The sequence below is a fragment of the Lepisosteus platostomus genome, chromosome 8 (genome assembly GCF_059453375.1).
Source record: "Lepisosteus platostomus isolate fLepPlt1 chromosome 8, fLepPlt1.hap1, whole genome shotgun sequence".
Taxonomy (NCBI): Eukaryota; Metazoa; Chordata; class Actinopteri; order Semionotiformes; family Lepisosteidae; genus Lepisosteus; species Lepisosteus platostomus.
The window spans coordinates 13,599,098-13,611,200 of NC_142618.1; the positions used below are offsets into that span (position 1 = coordinate 13,599,098).

At 41.0% G+C, this 12,103-nt stretch overlaps 1 protein-coding gene across 13 annotated transcripts in view; it reads right to left on the minus strand.

Annotated features, from left to right (window-relative positions):
* Nucleotides 1-12,103, minus strand: part of dtna (dystrobrevin, alpha) — a 146,922-nt gene that overhangs the window by 99,498 nt on the left and 35,321 nt on the right. The gene's annotated exons all lie outside the window — the stretch shown is intronic.

Sequence of the window (12,103 nt, forward strand, 5' to 3'; positions counted from 1 at the left end):
ATTCTGTATTTATAATATTATATTTTGTTTCATCCTATAGCATTATCCTTTCCTTGTCTTAAAGATAATGTATAAGGGAGCAGAGCTGGAGGTTCCACCTCATTTGATATGAAGAAATTTTATTTCATAATGTCATACAGTTAATCTTTCTTAGCAGTGTTCTCATACACTTTCACTAAAGCATCATCAAAACATCTCTCCTTTAAATGACCATCACCTGACAAGACAGAAAGAGAATGCCCAGTCACTGAACAAAATGAAATTCATCAACATTTCAGAAAACACACAGGTTTGTTTTCTTTCTTGAAACACACATTTCAAAAATGCCCCACATCGCACAGGACCTGTTAAGAGTTAACGTTTGGTGGAGGGTTAAGAATAGCACACTGTGCATATTTCATGAGTCACTGTATTCATGATATTTGGCGATTCGTTGCAGAGAGGAGATGTCTATACCACTACTGATCTCTAGTAAAGCAAATCAAGGAAAACAAGTGTGGGGGGTTGGGCTCGTGTACTGTACTTGCAATTTCCCAGAAGATGCAACACCATTAATGACGCAGCACAGTGAGCTGCTGCTGATGGGTTTGCCTTAAAGCCAGTTTAAACCAGGCAAGGGAACAGATCTAAAAATAAATGGCACATGTCCTTAACCCTTTACCCAGAGAATGAGCCACGGGACAGTGTGATTCTGCGTGGCCTGAGACTCAATGTTAGGAGCTAAGAGTTAAGCACCACCAGAATTACCACTTCATGAAGGATTCTTGGCAGAACAAGTCAAGACTGAAAGCAATAGGAATCAGATATCACTCTTCATTAGGAGTACATCACACCCCACGCCTCACCACAGAACACAAAAGTCAACTAATGGAATAGAAATTCTTTAGATCATATCATATCTATTTGAGGTTGGCAGCTCTAAACAGCGGGAGTGAAACAAAGGTGGGAAATGTAGCAGAAAACCATCTGTTCAGGGAAATTGCCTGTACGGCCCTGGTACCGAGTTCTAAAGTTTCATTCATTTAGAAGAATTTCCCAGGTACAGTGGCTGCTGCGTATGTAAAAAAAAAAGACACACAACTGCCAGTCAATGTATGAACAAAAAATGACAAAAAAATAAATAAATGATTAGAGTGGGGAGCTGCGTCAGCGTGCGAGGTGCGCAGGAACAAGTAGAGATTGATTCCATGAGGAAGTGTAAAAGAAAGAGCAAATCGTATTGTTTTAGCTGTGGGGCCTTCTTCAGGTGTCTAAAATCATTTTAACGTTTGAACTAAACAGCCTACAGTGCTTGAGGCAGTGCTTTGTGAACTCTCGGTTTATAAAAGCCTATTGCATCCCACGCACAATGTAAAAGACGCCGCAGGGACAGAAAATTGCTCGCGATCGACAAACAGCTAGTGTGTGCTGCGTGACGTTCACTATTAGTAACTGCTTATAATGACCTATGTCATTCTGGCCAAGGGGATGGTCTGGGCCGTTGTAAGAGAAGGAAAGGAATGTTTCCTTCTGTTCCACTCATCAGGACCCTCCCAGAAGAACTAGTGCTCTTCTGTCAATAATCACCTGTCCACCCCAGGCAGTGTTATGGTTCAAGTCGCTTCGCAGGCATTTTATGTGAATGTGTAACCCTACCTCTGTAATCCTGAGAGTGTCTTATGTACTAAATAAACATCATTTACTTTTTGGAGTGGTCTAAACTTAGGAGAGACCAGCTGATCAGATGTCCGTTCTCAGACGCCTGGATTTTGAAAGTCTAGGAGAAATCACAGCAGGAAGCGATGAGCGGGGTCAAGACCAACAGAGCTTCCCAGTGCTTCAGGCTTGAGCAGTGTTCACCACAGGAGTGTTCATCTGAACTCAAAGACAAGCTAAAATGTGAACTGGCTCACGAACGATTCCCTCGCAAGTTACATGGTCAGTAGTTCAAGGTGACAGATCCCTTTTCTGTCCACGGTGTGTGCCCCTGGAGAATAATAATAATAATAATAATAATAATAATAATTGCTTACACTTATATAGCGCTTTTCTGGACACTCCACTCAAAGCGCTCTACAGGTAATGGGGTCTCCCCTCCACCACCACCAGTGTGCAGCCCCACCTGGGTGATGTGACGGCAGCCATAGTGCACCTGCACACTCACCACACACCAGCTATCAGTGGGGAGGAGAGCAGAGTAATGAAGCCAATTCAAAGATGGGGATTATTAGGAGGCCATGAAGCTTCAGAAAAGCTCGAGAACTCTGTTTTTTTGGGGGCCAAAGCAGAAAGGGCCCATTTGGAGCAACGTGACGCAGAATATTTACAGGATAGGGCTCTGGTACGTCTTGAAGTAGATAGATAGCAGTGCCCATAAAAAGTCTACACACCCTTTAAAAATCTAGGTGTGGTAAGCTGGTGCTGACCTATCCAAACAGAATTATGACTGTTACTCAAGCTCCACCAGGTTCTAACTCAGGAGTGGGGACACTTATCCAACCCAGTTTTTCTATGTTTTTATTTGTAATTACTTTCCAAAATGGAACTCTTGGTTTTCACTTGTAGTTTGTGTGTTACAATGCAGAAAGGTAAAATACATTCTGATTTACTGCTATTTAAATCAATGGGGGCAGTGCGGTGGCTCTGTGGCTTAGGTTCTGCGCCTGTGGCTGGAAGGTTGCCGGTTCGTATCCCGCGGCCAGCAGAGGAATCCTACTCTGTTGGGCCCCTGAGCAAGGTCCTTCATCCCAACAGCTCCAGGGGTGCCATATAAATGGCTGACCCTGTGCTCTGACCCCAAGCTTCTCTCCCTGTCTGTGTGTCTCATGGAGAGGTACAGTATGTGAAAAGACAAATTCCTAATACAAGAAATTGTATATGGCCAATAAAGTGATCTTATCTTATCTGTTTTGAAAAGAAATTGCTGCAAGACTTGAAGAAAGAATGACACAATTTCTGGTGATTGAACATGATGAACGTTACTCACATGATCAGCAATTTCCAACTTTAAAACATACGTACTGTAACAAAAATCATTTAAATCTCATTCTGTTCTGGTGACAACCAAACTTAGTTAAAATACAGGCAGAATGTTCTCATTTGATTTCTATACAGAATTTCAGTACTTTAGCTTCATTTTTTTTTCCTTGACAGCAGAACTATTCCAGGAGACTAAGCTGTCTTTTTTTAAGTAGGATAATGCAGCCCACTTTTTCATGTTGCTGCATTGAAACCTTTTTCAACAGCAACAACAAGGTGGGAATCTGTTAGTTTACCACTATTTGACAGTGTTCTGTGGTAGAATTCATAGGAAACTAAGAATCGGTCTATTTCCCACGCACAAAAGCAGCAGGTCATGAATATATTGCTTTACACTGTCGTGCATTTCTCCATCTGTAAAAAATACACTGTTCCCAAAAGACCTAAACAAATGCTAACAATGTCTGGTTTAGTGCCTTGGTTTTATTATGGAAGTTACTAACCAAATTATTATTGTGTCATATTATTTTATTTTTGTGGAATGGCCCATTTGTGTTAAGCACAAAATAAACGACGTACATCAGCAGTTTTCTATGTAGAATGGATTTCCTCTACCACAACGTAACTGTAGCGTGGTTTCATTGGTATGTAAACGATACAATTTAAGAAAATTAAGAATTCCATTTGTTATACTGATAGTGTTGGTTTCTTTGTGCATTTTCCATCCTTTTCTTCAGCGATTTACCAAAGGTTTTCACTGTTTATAGAGAATAAACATATCTGACTTGGAGTCCTTATTTTGTGGACTGAACAGCTAACACTGCTGATTATTCCAGTAAATCTCCTGAACACGACACAAAATTATACGTGAATACACCAGTTGATTACAATGTGTCCTTATGGCATAAAGTAGTGCTTTATATTCACTGACATTAAAAAGGAGACAGAAATAATCAGATTACACTGTTAGCACTGAAAATAACCTCTTGCATTTCAGAAAGTACTTCATGAATACAATAAAGTTTTCTCCTAAGATATTTATATATGGATTAAATTTATAGGTCTGTTGCATCAGGATCATAAATTTCAGGGTTTTTTTTTCCCAATAGCATTGGGAAGAGATATCCAATGAGAATTCCCAAGGTCATTGTAAGAGTTATTGAGCTTGCTGAACTGAACCTCTTTAAAGTACAAGTATTAATGAAAACCATAAAACTCTGACCTCCTGCCTTTAAACAACAGAGGCTGGATCACTTTCACCATGCGTTTTAGCATCTGCTTGAGTTCTGCAACCTAAGAATAAACTAATACAACATTCTAGCACATTTCCCGCACTTTCATGCCTGAAATGATGTATGAAATACATTTATCAATGTTCACTTTAAACAGTAACAGCAGGATAGGACTGGATCATTACAAGTTGGAAAAAAAGCTTTCAAGAGTGGCTTACTGTGAAACTAAGTTCAGATCAACTTTCCACAATATTCTGTATTTTCCCAGCAGTCGGATTTGTCTCTGAGATCTGCAATTATCCACAAATCTATCAAAAAGTGATCATTTTAGACTGGGTTAAAGCACAGGTAAAATTGATGATGTATGATCTTTGTCCTAAAAGGATTAGAATGACAACAACACAATCAATATTGTTAGCCATTTAATGAATGATATCATATCCACAGTCTGTTAGTTTCCTGATCTGTGCATTGATGACATGAAGTGAAAAATTTGCCACACTAAAAGCAGAAATAATTTAGTATTGACCAGTCGTACCATTTCTTTAAAACTTGGAACATTTTCAGCGAGTTGATTTATTGCATCAGTGAAGAAACACATAAAAAGCTTCTGAAGGGAATCTAACTTTTTCCCCCCCATAAGACTTGTCCCAAAATTCACAGGCTAAGAATTGTTTTTCCATCTCACAGCAAATTTTAAGTGACAGGGATGCACAAGTCCAGTCACGATGGGGAAGAGGATTTCTGCTTTTATTTCTACTAAGCCCTAATAGTAATTGAACACTAACAATTGATCTCTAATAATAATGTAATAATAACACCTTAATAACAAAGCCCTAATGGTAACTGAATCATTGACTAATTTCACAAGCTGAGGCCTCACTGCTCTGATACAGTACATTTAAAATCAGGTCATCATTAAAATACCCCCACTACTATACTGCCAATACAGGTATTGGTTTTCACAGAATAGGAGCTACAGTACCAAGGGATTTGGGAGTTAAAAGATTCCTGATCCTCTGAAATTACACTTCCAATCTGAAAACGCAAGAGAGAGTACAATGTCCTACTCAGATTCTTATACAGGGTTAGTCGAAATGTTTCCAACAAGTATAAATGCCAATTGTTTCACTAAAGTTTTGTTTTCTCCTCCGCAGATGGTGAAGGAGTACAATGTAACTGTTAGAAACTTGGATATTTATGCTTCTGTTTGAAACCCTTCTTTGTCACAGTAACCCATGTCATTAATTTGTAATAAACTGTCAAAGTTGTCGACAGCATTTGGACTAACCCTGTAAATTGAACACGAAGGCATACTGAACATCAGGACAGGCTGCAACCAAGGGGAGGCTTCGGATCTTGTGGAGGGTTAGGGAATACGGCTTAATTTGTTATCCAACTCAATACAAAGACTTTAAGGGAGCTTATCGGAATCTAACATCCAAGCAGTTTAAAAATAACAAAACCTGTCTTTTTTTTGCCACTGGACTGTGGCACGAATCTGCTTCTAGTGAACACTGTTTCGTCTCGATAAATGGCTGATCATGGTTAATGTTGTTTTTGTTCTGAATTGGTGCCTGGGGGCCACACTTGATTCACCAGTTGTTGTTTTTTTTTATTGGGGGGGGGTGGGGTGGGATCTTCGCCCTCAAACCAAGTGTTTAATGTCAAAACTGAGCTGGAAATTGAATATATATATAATTGAATATAAATCGCAGCTGCCCAGTGCTGTTCCTTCGTAAGATTCATCTCTGTTTCCGTTTATGGGATGCGCATCCTCTCAAGTGAAATATATAATGGCGCCTGTCACCCGGTTATGAAAACGAAAAGTGTCCACGCTCAGCCAACGATAATCATAAAAAACTGGAAACTCTTCACTTCAGGATATATCTGACCCCAGAGGGCTGTGACTAACACTCACTTGCTGTCCTTGCTCTTACATTACTCTTTCCTGTCCATCAAGCCGCACAGAAACTTATTAGCGCTTTGCAACATCCAAGCAACATCAATGCTACACTTACTCTGCACTTATCTGTGCCTTTATTGCCGTTTTATGCTTCAGTTATTTGCACCATTTGCATCTCCACCAGATGCGATTGCAAGTCACATCGGACAGAAGTGTGGCCAACGAATACATGTATAATGGATATCAAGAGTCTCCACGTCCCTACTGAAATTTCAGCTTTTGTTGAAATTAAAGTGTAAAAAACAGTAAAATGTGAGAACTCAAGGCCAGTTATTAACAAGAATCTTTGACCTTTGAACTCCTGGAGATAACCCACACGAACACGGGAAGAACATACAAACTCCACACACACAGCATCCCAGGAACTGAATCTAGGGCATTTCACAGCAATGAAACAGCACAAACCACTGTGCCACCGTGAAGCCCAACTTTAGTCGTGTCAGATATGATACATTTTGACAGTCATGTCTATCCTATTCCTTTGTTTCCCATGTTTTGACACTATCATTCTACCGTTTCTTCTTCAGACAGACTGTGGAAAAACGGTCTAATTCAGAGCATATTTAGAGCAAGGAGAATTATTAAATGAAGGGCTCACTTCAAAATGTCACAGTGGGTGTGAAACAAACAGGAAGTTGAGACCACCGTTTTCTTCCAATTTTATTTGGTTTTTGCCACAACAACAAACTCGAGAGAGCTCCTCCCTCTGCCTTTTCCTCTCTCCTGCTCGGTGCCCAGGATATACCCTTATGTACTCAAAATCCTGCTAATTATCCCGATGTGAAAATTCCAACAATCCCATAATTTCACAAAACAGGTGAGCTCCCACAGTTGAGCTCCAGTGCCATATTTGCGAGATGAACTGGTGTGAAATGTAGCCTCTGAGACTCAGAGACCAGTGAGCAGGCACGTGCTTGTCCAGGCTGTGTGAGACAAATTGGACAGAAACCCACAAGACAGCATCTTCAGCTTTGGTGCAAATTATGTGTCACAGATGCACAGTTTATATTGCTTCCAGTGGTGGCCACACACATTTGTAAGTTGAGACTTTCCCAGTAGACCCCCCTGTTGATGACAAATTATTATCAGCATAATGAATTTATCTGTGTCATGTCTGTTTACTAAAATGTTGGTGCACCTGCTACAAAAAGATCAAAGTTGATATCTTGTGAAAATAATGGTGAAGCTGTTGCAGACGTAACTCATCATTTTTATTATTATATTTTTGAATTAATACATAATCATCATTATTAAAAATAATCCAGTACACAGCTGGTTTAACAACCAGTTATTACAACGAAAACCAAATAATGAAGGCTTGTGCTTTCATTCCATCTCCGACTACACCTGCTCATTAACTAGCACACGATAGCTGGAAGAGAGCAGACGAAGAATTTTCCCAGAATGGGAACAATCCAGTCCCCAGGGAATAATGATCTGGAGTATAAAGGGGGTGGCTTGGTAGAATTCAAGCACTGGACGTCTTTTGTTTGAGTGTATCACAGGCCCTGGACAGATGGGAGACTAATAAACTAAAGCAATCCATCTATGTGTAGGGCTGTAAAATTTAACAGACCCTGTAACTGCCAGCTTAGTGAAAAAACAGAGTACTATGAAATAGGTTTGTATGCGTGGTTATCTGACATGTAAAATACTGTCAAGATCATAATTAAACAGTGTTTCTATGGAAAGCGAAATGGTACAGCAAAAAAATTATTAAATGGCATCCACTATCTATCCATTCATTTTATAATCGCTTGTCCAATTTAGGGTCACGGGGGAACCAGATCCTATGCCAGCATGCACCAGGAGCAAGGCAGGCTACACCCTGGGTGGAATGCCACTCACACACTGACACAGACACAGACACGCACACCAGGGCCAGTGTTCCCAGAAGCCAATTAATCTACCAGTATGTTTTTGGTCTGTGGGAGGAAAACAAAAGCCCCCAGAGGAAACCCACATGAACATGAGGTGAACATACAAACTCCACACGGATAGTACCTCAGGTCCAGAAGTGCACCCAGGGTCAGAAATGCTAACCACTGCGCCACTATGATCCCCCATGACATACACTATTACCAACATAAAAGCACACATTACTTTGACAAGGAAGATATCTGATATGGGCATTTAAGGTTGAAAAAATTCTACTCGGGTCTACTACTCATTCATACCAAACTAATCTGGCCTAAACATATAATTTGTGGACTTTTGTTGGAAGAGCTCATCACTCTTTGATGCTGTAATTTATTCCACTGACATGCTATCTTTAGAGAAACCATAAAAGCCTGATCAAGCTTAACGCCTAATACAGGAAAAACTATGGGAACCTCAAGCTCATATCTGGTACTGTACATGGGTGAGCTCTAATCGCACAGAAGACTGAGCCCTGAGAGTGTAACAGCCAACTACAGACAGAAACACGTGGTTATTCCTCTAGCCCTTTATCCTCAGATAATTTAGGACCCTTTTACTCATGTATTGATCAGCAACCAGTCTTCACACGCCTGGAACGCAGATACTGGTATCAAGTCTTTTATTGTGGGTATTCGGACAGTTGTGTACGCATTTCCAGCTGAGTTGGAAATGCAAAAACATACCTTGTGCTGCGATAGGAGAAAGATATTCAACTACTGAGTTCAACAGAAGAAGGGGGGAGGGGGAGTTCAAGAATAGTTTAAAAGGGAATTCGTGCACTTGTGTATTATTTGACGAATTCAGTCCTACATACTTTGGCGTGGATGATTAAAGACGCCGTGTCCGGGTTCTCACAGGTCACAGAGAAACAGTGTATTAACCCTCATGTGCGTCACCCGTTATGACCTGCAGCCTCCTTATTATAATATTATTATATTTTCAGCAGGATCAGCTGATCAGAAACGGCTGCACTTTCCTTTATCTTTAAGTAACAAGTTATTTTCCTCCCCCAAAGCTAATCTTCTCTTTATTAATTCATGTTCCCTTAATGTTAGTGCATAATTGTTCCCTGTACTCACAGTTAGTATACATTTTCTATATGGGTCGTTGCGCAGGATAAGGGCATCTGCGAGGCGAATGAACGGCGATAATACGCAATGTGACAAATCAGCAGATCTCCAGTCTGAGTACGGTCACGCGGGGGTGACGGATTTTGAGGAGCGTAAAGCCAAATTCGCGGATAGTCAAATTGTACGCTATAATCTTTTATAAACCCCCCTACTAACCTCTGACGATAATACAAGATATTCAATATCAGTATAAAAACGTACATAAAAGTAAATAAGACAGCTGTAGAGGCTCACAAACTAACTCTCTTAGGCGATCTTGACGAATTTTTCGGAGAATAAAGCATTTGTTCAATATTTGTTTTTATTTTTCCGGAGCCGATCTTCGTGAGCGAGAGCGTGTCAATTGCGAGTCTACTGTACTGACAAAGTAGTTTTTCTTGATGTATTTCATCACATTACATCACTTTCCAAAACTGCTTTATCCAATACAAGGTCGCGGGGGAACTGGAGCCTATCCTGGCAAGCAATGGGCACAAGGCAGGGTACACCCCGGACAATACACCAGTCCATTACAGAGCACACACAGAAACACACACACACCAGGGCCAATATTCCCAGGAGCCAATAAGCCTACAGGCAGGCCTTTGGACTGTGGGAGGAAATTGGGGAAGCTGGAGGAAACCCACTTGAACACAGGGAGAACATACACTCCCTGCAGATAGCAGCCCAATTTTGGAATTGAACTCTAGTAATATACATACAATTGTACTATACGTGATCTGTATTCATCCGCATTTCAATACTATCTGAACATACCTCAACCAATTCATACTACAGTACCTACTGTATGTTCTTACAAAGACAGGGTCACAAGAATGGAGTACAGTATATACAGTAACTGTATGAGTTCACAGTTTTGTTTCCACGGCGACGCATTCGTTTGCTGGGTTAAGTAGGTATTTTAGAATGAATCACTAGTCAGCTACATTTACTGCTTTTCGGTATTTATACCCTTTCCTACTGTAAATTGTTCATTGGAATTCTGTTTACTATCCAACACTTCACAAGTAACCACCTATCAGAATCACTTTATAATTTCCAATTTGTTTCTCAGATGCAGAAAATGATGGATTTCTTTACATTAACAGGTGCTGGAATAGGCTTATACCAAGTGCTTTAAGAGCTTATACCAAGTGCTTTGAGATTATTACTGTTCTCAAACTAACAACAAAAATCAACAACGCTACTTATAATGGGGATTAAATTTGGATTTGAAACAAGTTAAGCTCTTCAATCAAATCAGCAGTTTTATTATTTACTGTATTTTGTTTTTAGTTATTAAAACAGTACAGTGTCAGGTAATGAAATGTACAGGTTTTTTTGTAAATGCGTGAAAAGGCACTTCTAATTCATTTTCTGCCTACATTTTTAAGCGCATGCTTTATATGGTGTTTAATTATTCTTAATCATAAGGTTTTAAAATATTTATTTTTTTGATTCGCGATTATTTCATTACTCTTCCCCTCTATAAACTGGGAAATGTGTCTTTCACTCTCATGGACTGCTGCTGCTACATTCTCTCTCTTGCTCTCTACTCCCCTCTGTGCTCAGCACACACACCTGTGAACCTTTAAAGGACAAAACACCCTGGTGAACCTGTGCTCAGCACACACACCTGTGAACCTTTAAAGCACCATACATCCTGGTGAACCTGTGCTCAGCACACACACCTGTGAACCTTTAAAGCACCATACATCCTGGTGAACCTGTAGCTCTGCTCTCCTGTCCCTTCTTCCTCACCCGCTGACACAGCTAGAACAAATAAGCCCGGATCGCCGCGATGTCATGGGCGGTCATTCACAATACGTGTTCAATATAACGAATGGCGATTCTACAGGTAATTTCCAAAATAAAGGAAACGACAACATAAAGTGTCTTAATAGGGAATTAATTAATTGGACCACCATGAGCCACTAGAACAGCTTCATTGTGGCTTGGCAGAGATTCTACAAGTGTCTGGAAATCTACCAGAGGGATGTGTCACCATTCTTCCACAAGAAATTCCATCATCTGGGGTTTCTGTTGAAGGTGATGGAAAACGCTGTTTCGGCGCCGCCCCAGGATCTCCCAGTAAGTGTTCCATTGGGTTGAGATTTGGTGACTGGGACAACCGTGGCATGTGAGTTACATTGTTTTCATGCTCATCGAACCATTCAGTGACCACTCCTGTCCTGTGGATGGGGTTGTGTCATCCTGGGAGATTCCACTCCCACCGGGACAGAAACGCTTCACCTCACGATGAACATGACAGCTCAGAATGGCTTTCTACTTACTGGCATCTACCTTCCCCTCTAAGGGACTGAGAGGGCCTAAACCATGTACACAGCATGCCAGGAAAATGCACCACACACCAAAACAGAACCCTTCACCCTGGGAACTAAGCACTTGAACCTGGAGGCTTCTTTTGACTCATTTGACCAAATGACTTTTTTCCACTGCTCAATAGACCAATGCCTGCGTTCTTTGCACCACTTTAACACAAAAGCGTATTTTATAGGTGTACTAAGGAGTCTATGCACTGCAACCTGACCAGTAGTCTGTGAAATTCGGGATGGACTGGACTTGATAAAACTGCCTGCTCACACATAAAGGGACATTTGCAGTCGGCCGATACAGGGTTACACGTCTCTCTTGCCTTGCATCTTGAACCAGTGCACCGACACCACGGTCGAGGAGTATGCGGTTGCGTTCACAGGTGCCTCCAGCCGATGACGACTTTCCCTCAGACTTCAATGCCACCAGCACCCTAGCCACTGCTTCTCCTGAAGGATCAGCACGGTGAGTAGACTTCACCACTGAAGCTCCTGCAAACGGGCCCCAACAATCACCACTCTCTCAGAATCACTGAGATCTCTTCTTCTAGCTTCAGCTGGGCCTGCCTGGCATTTTTATATTGG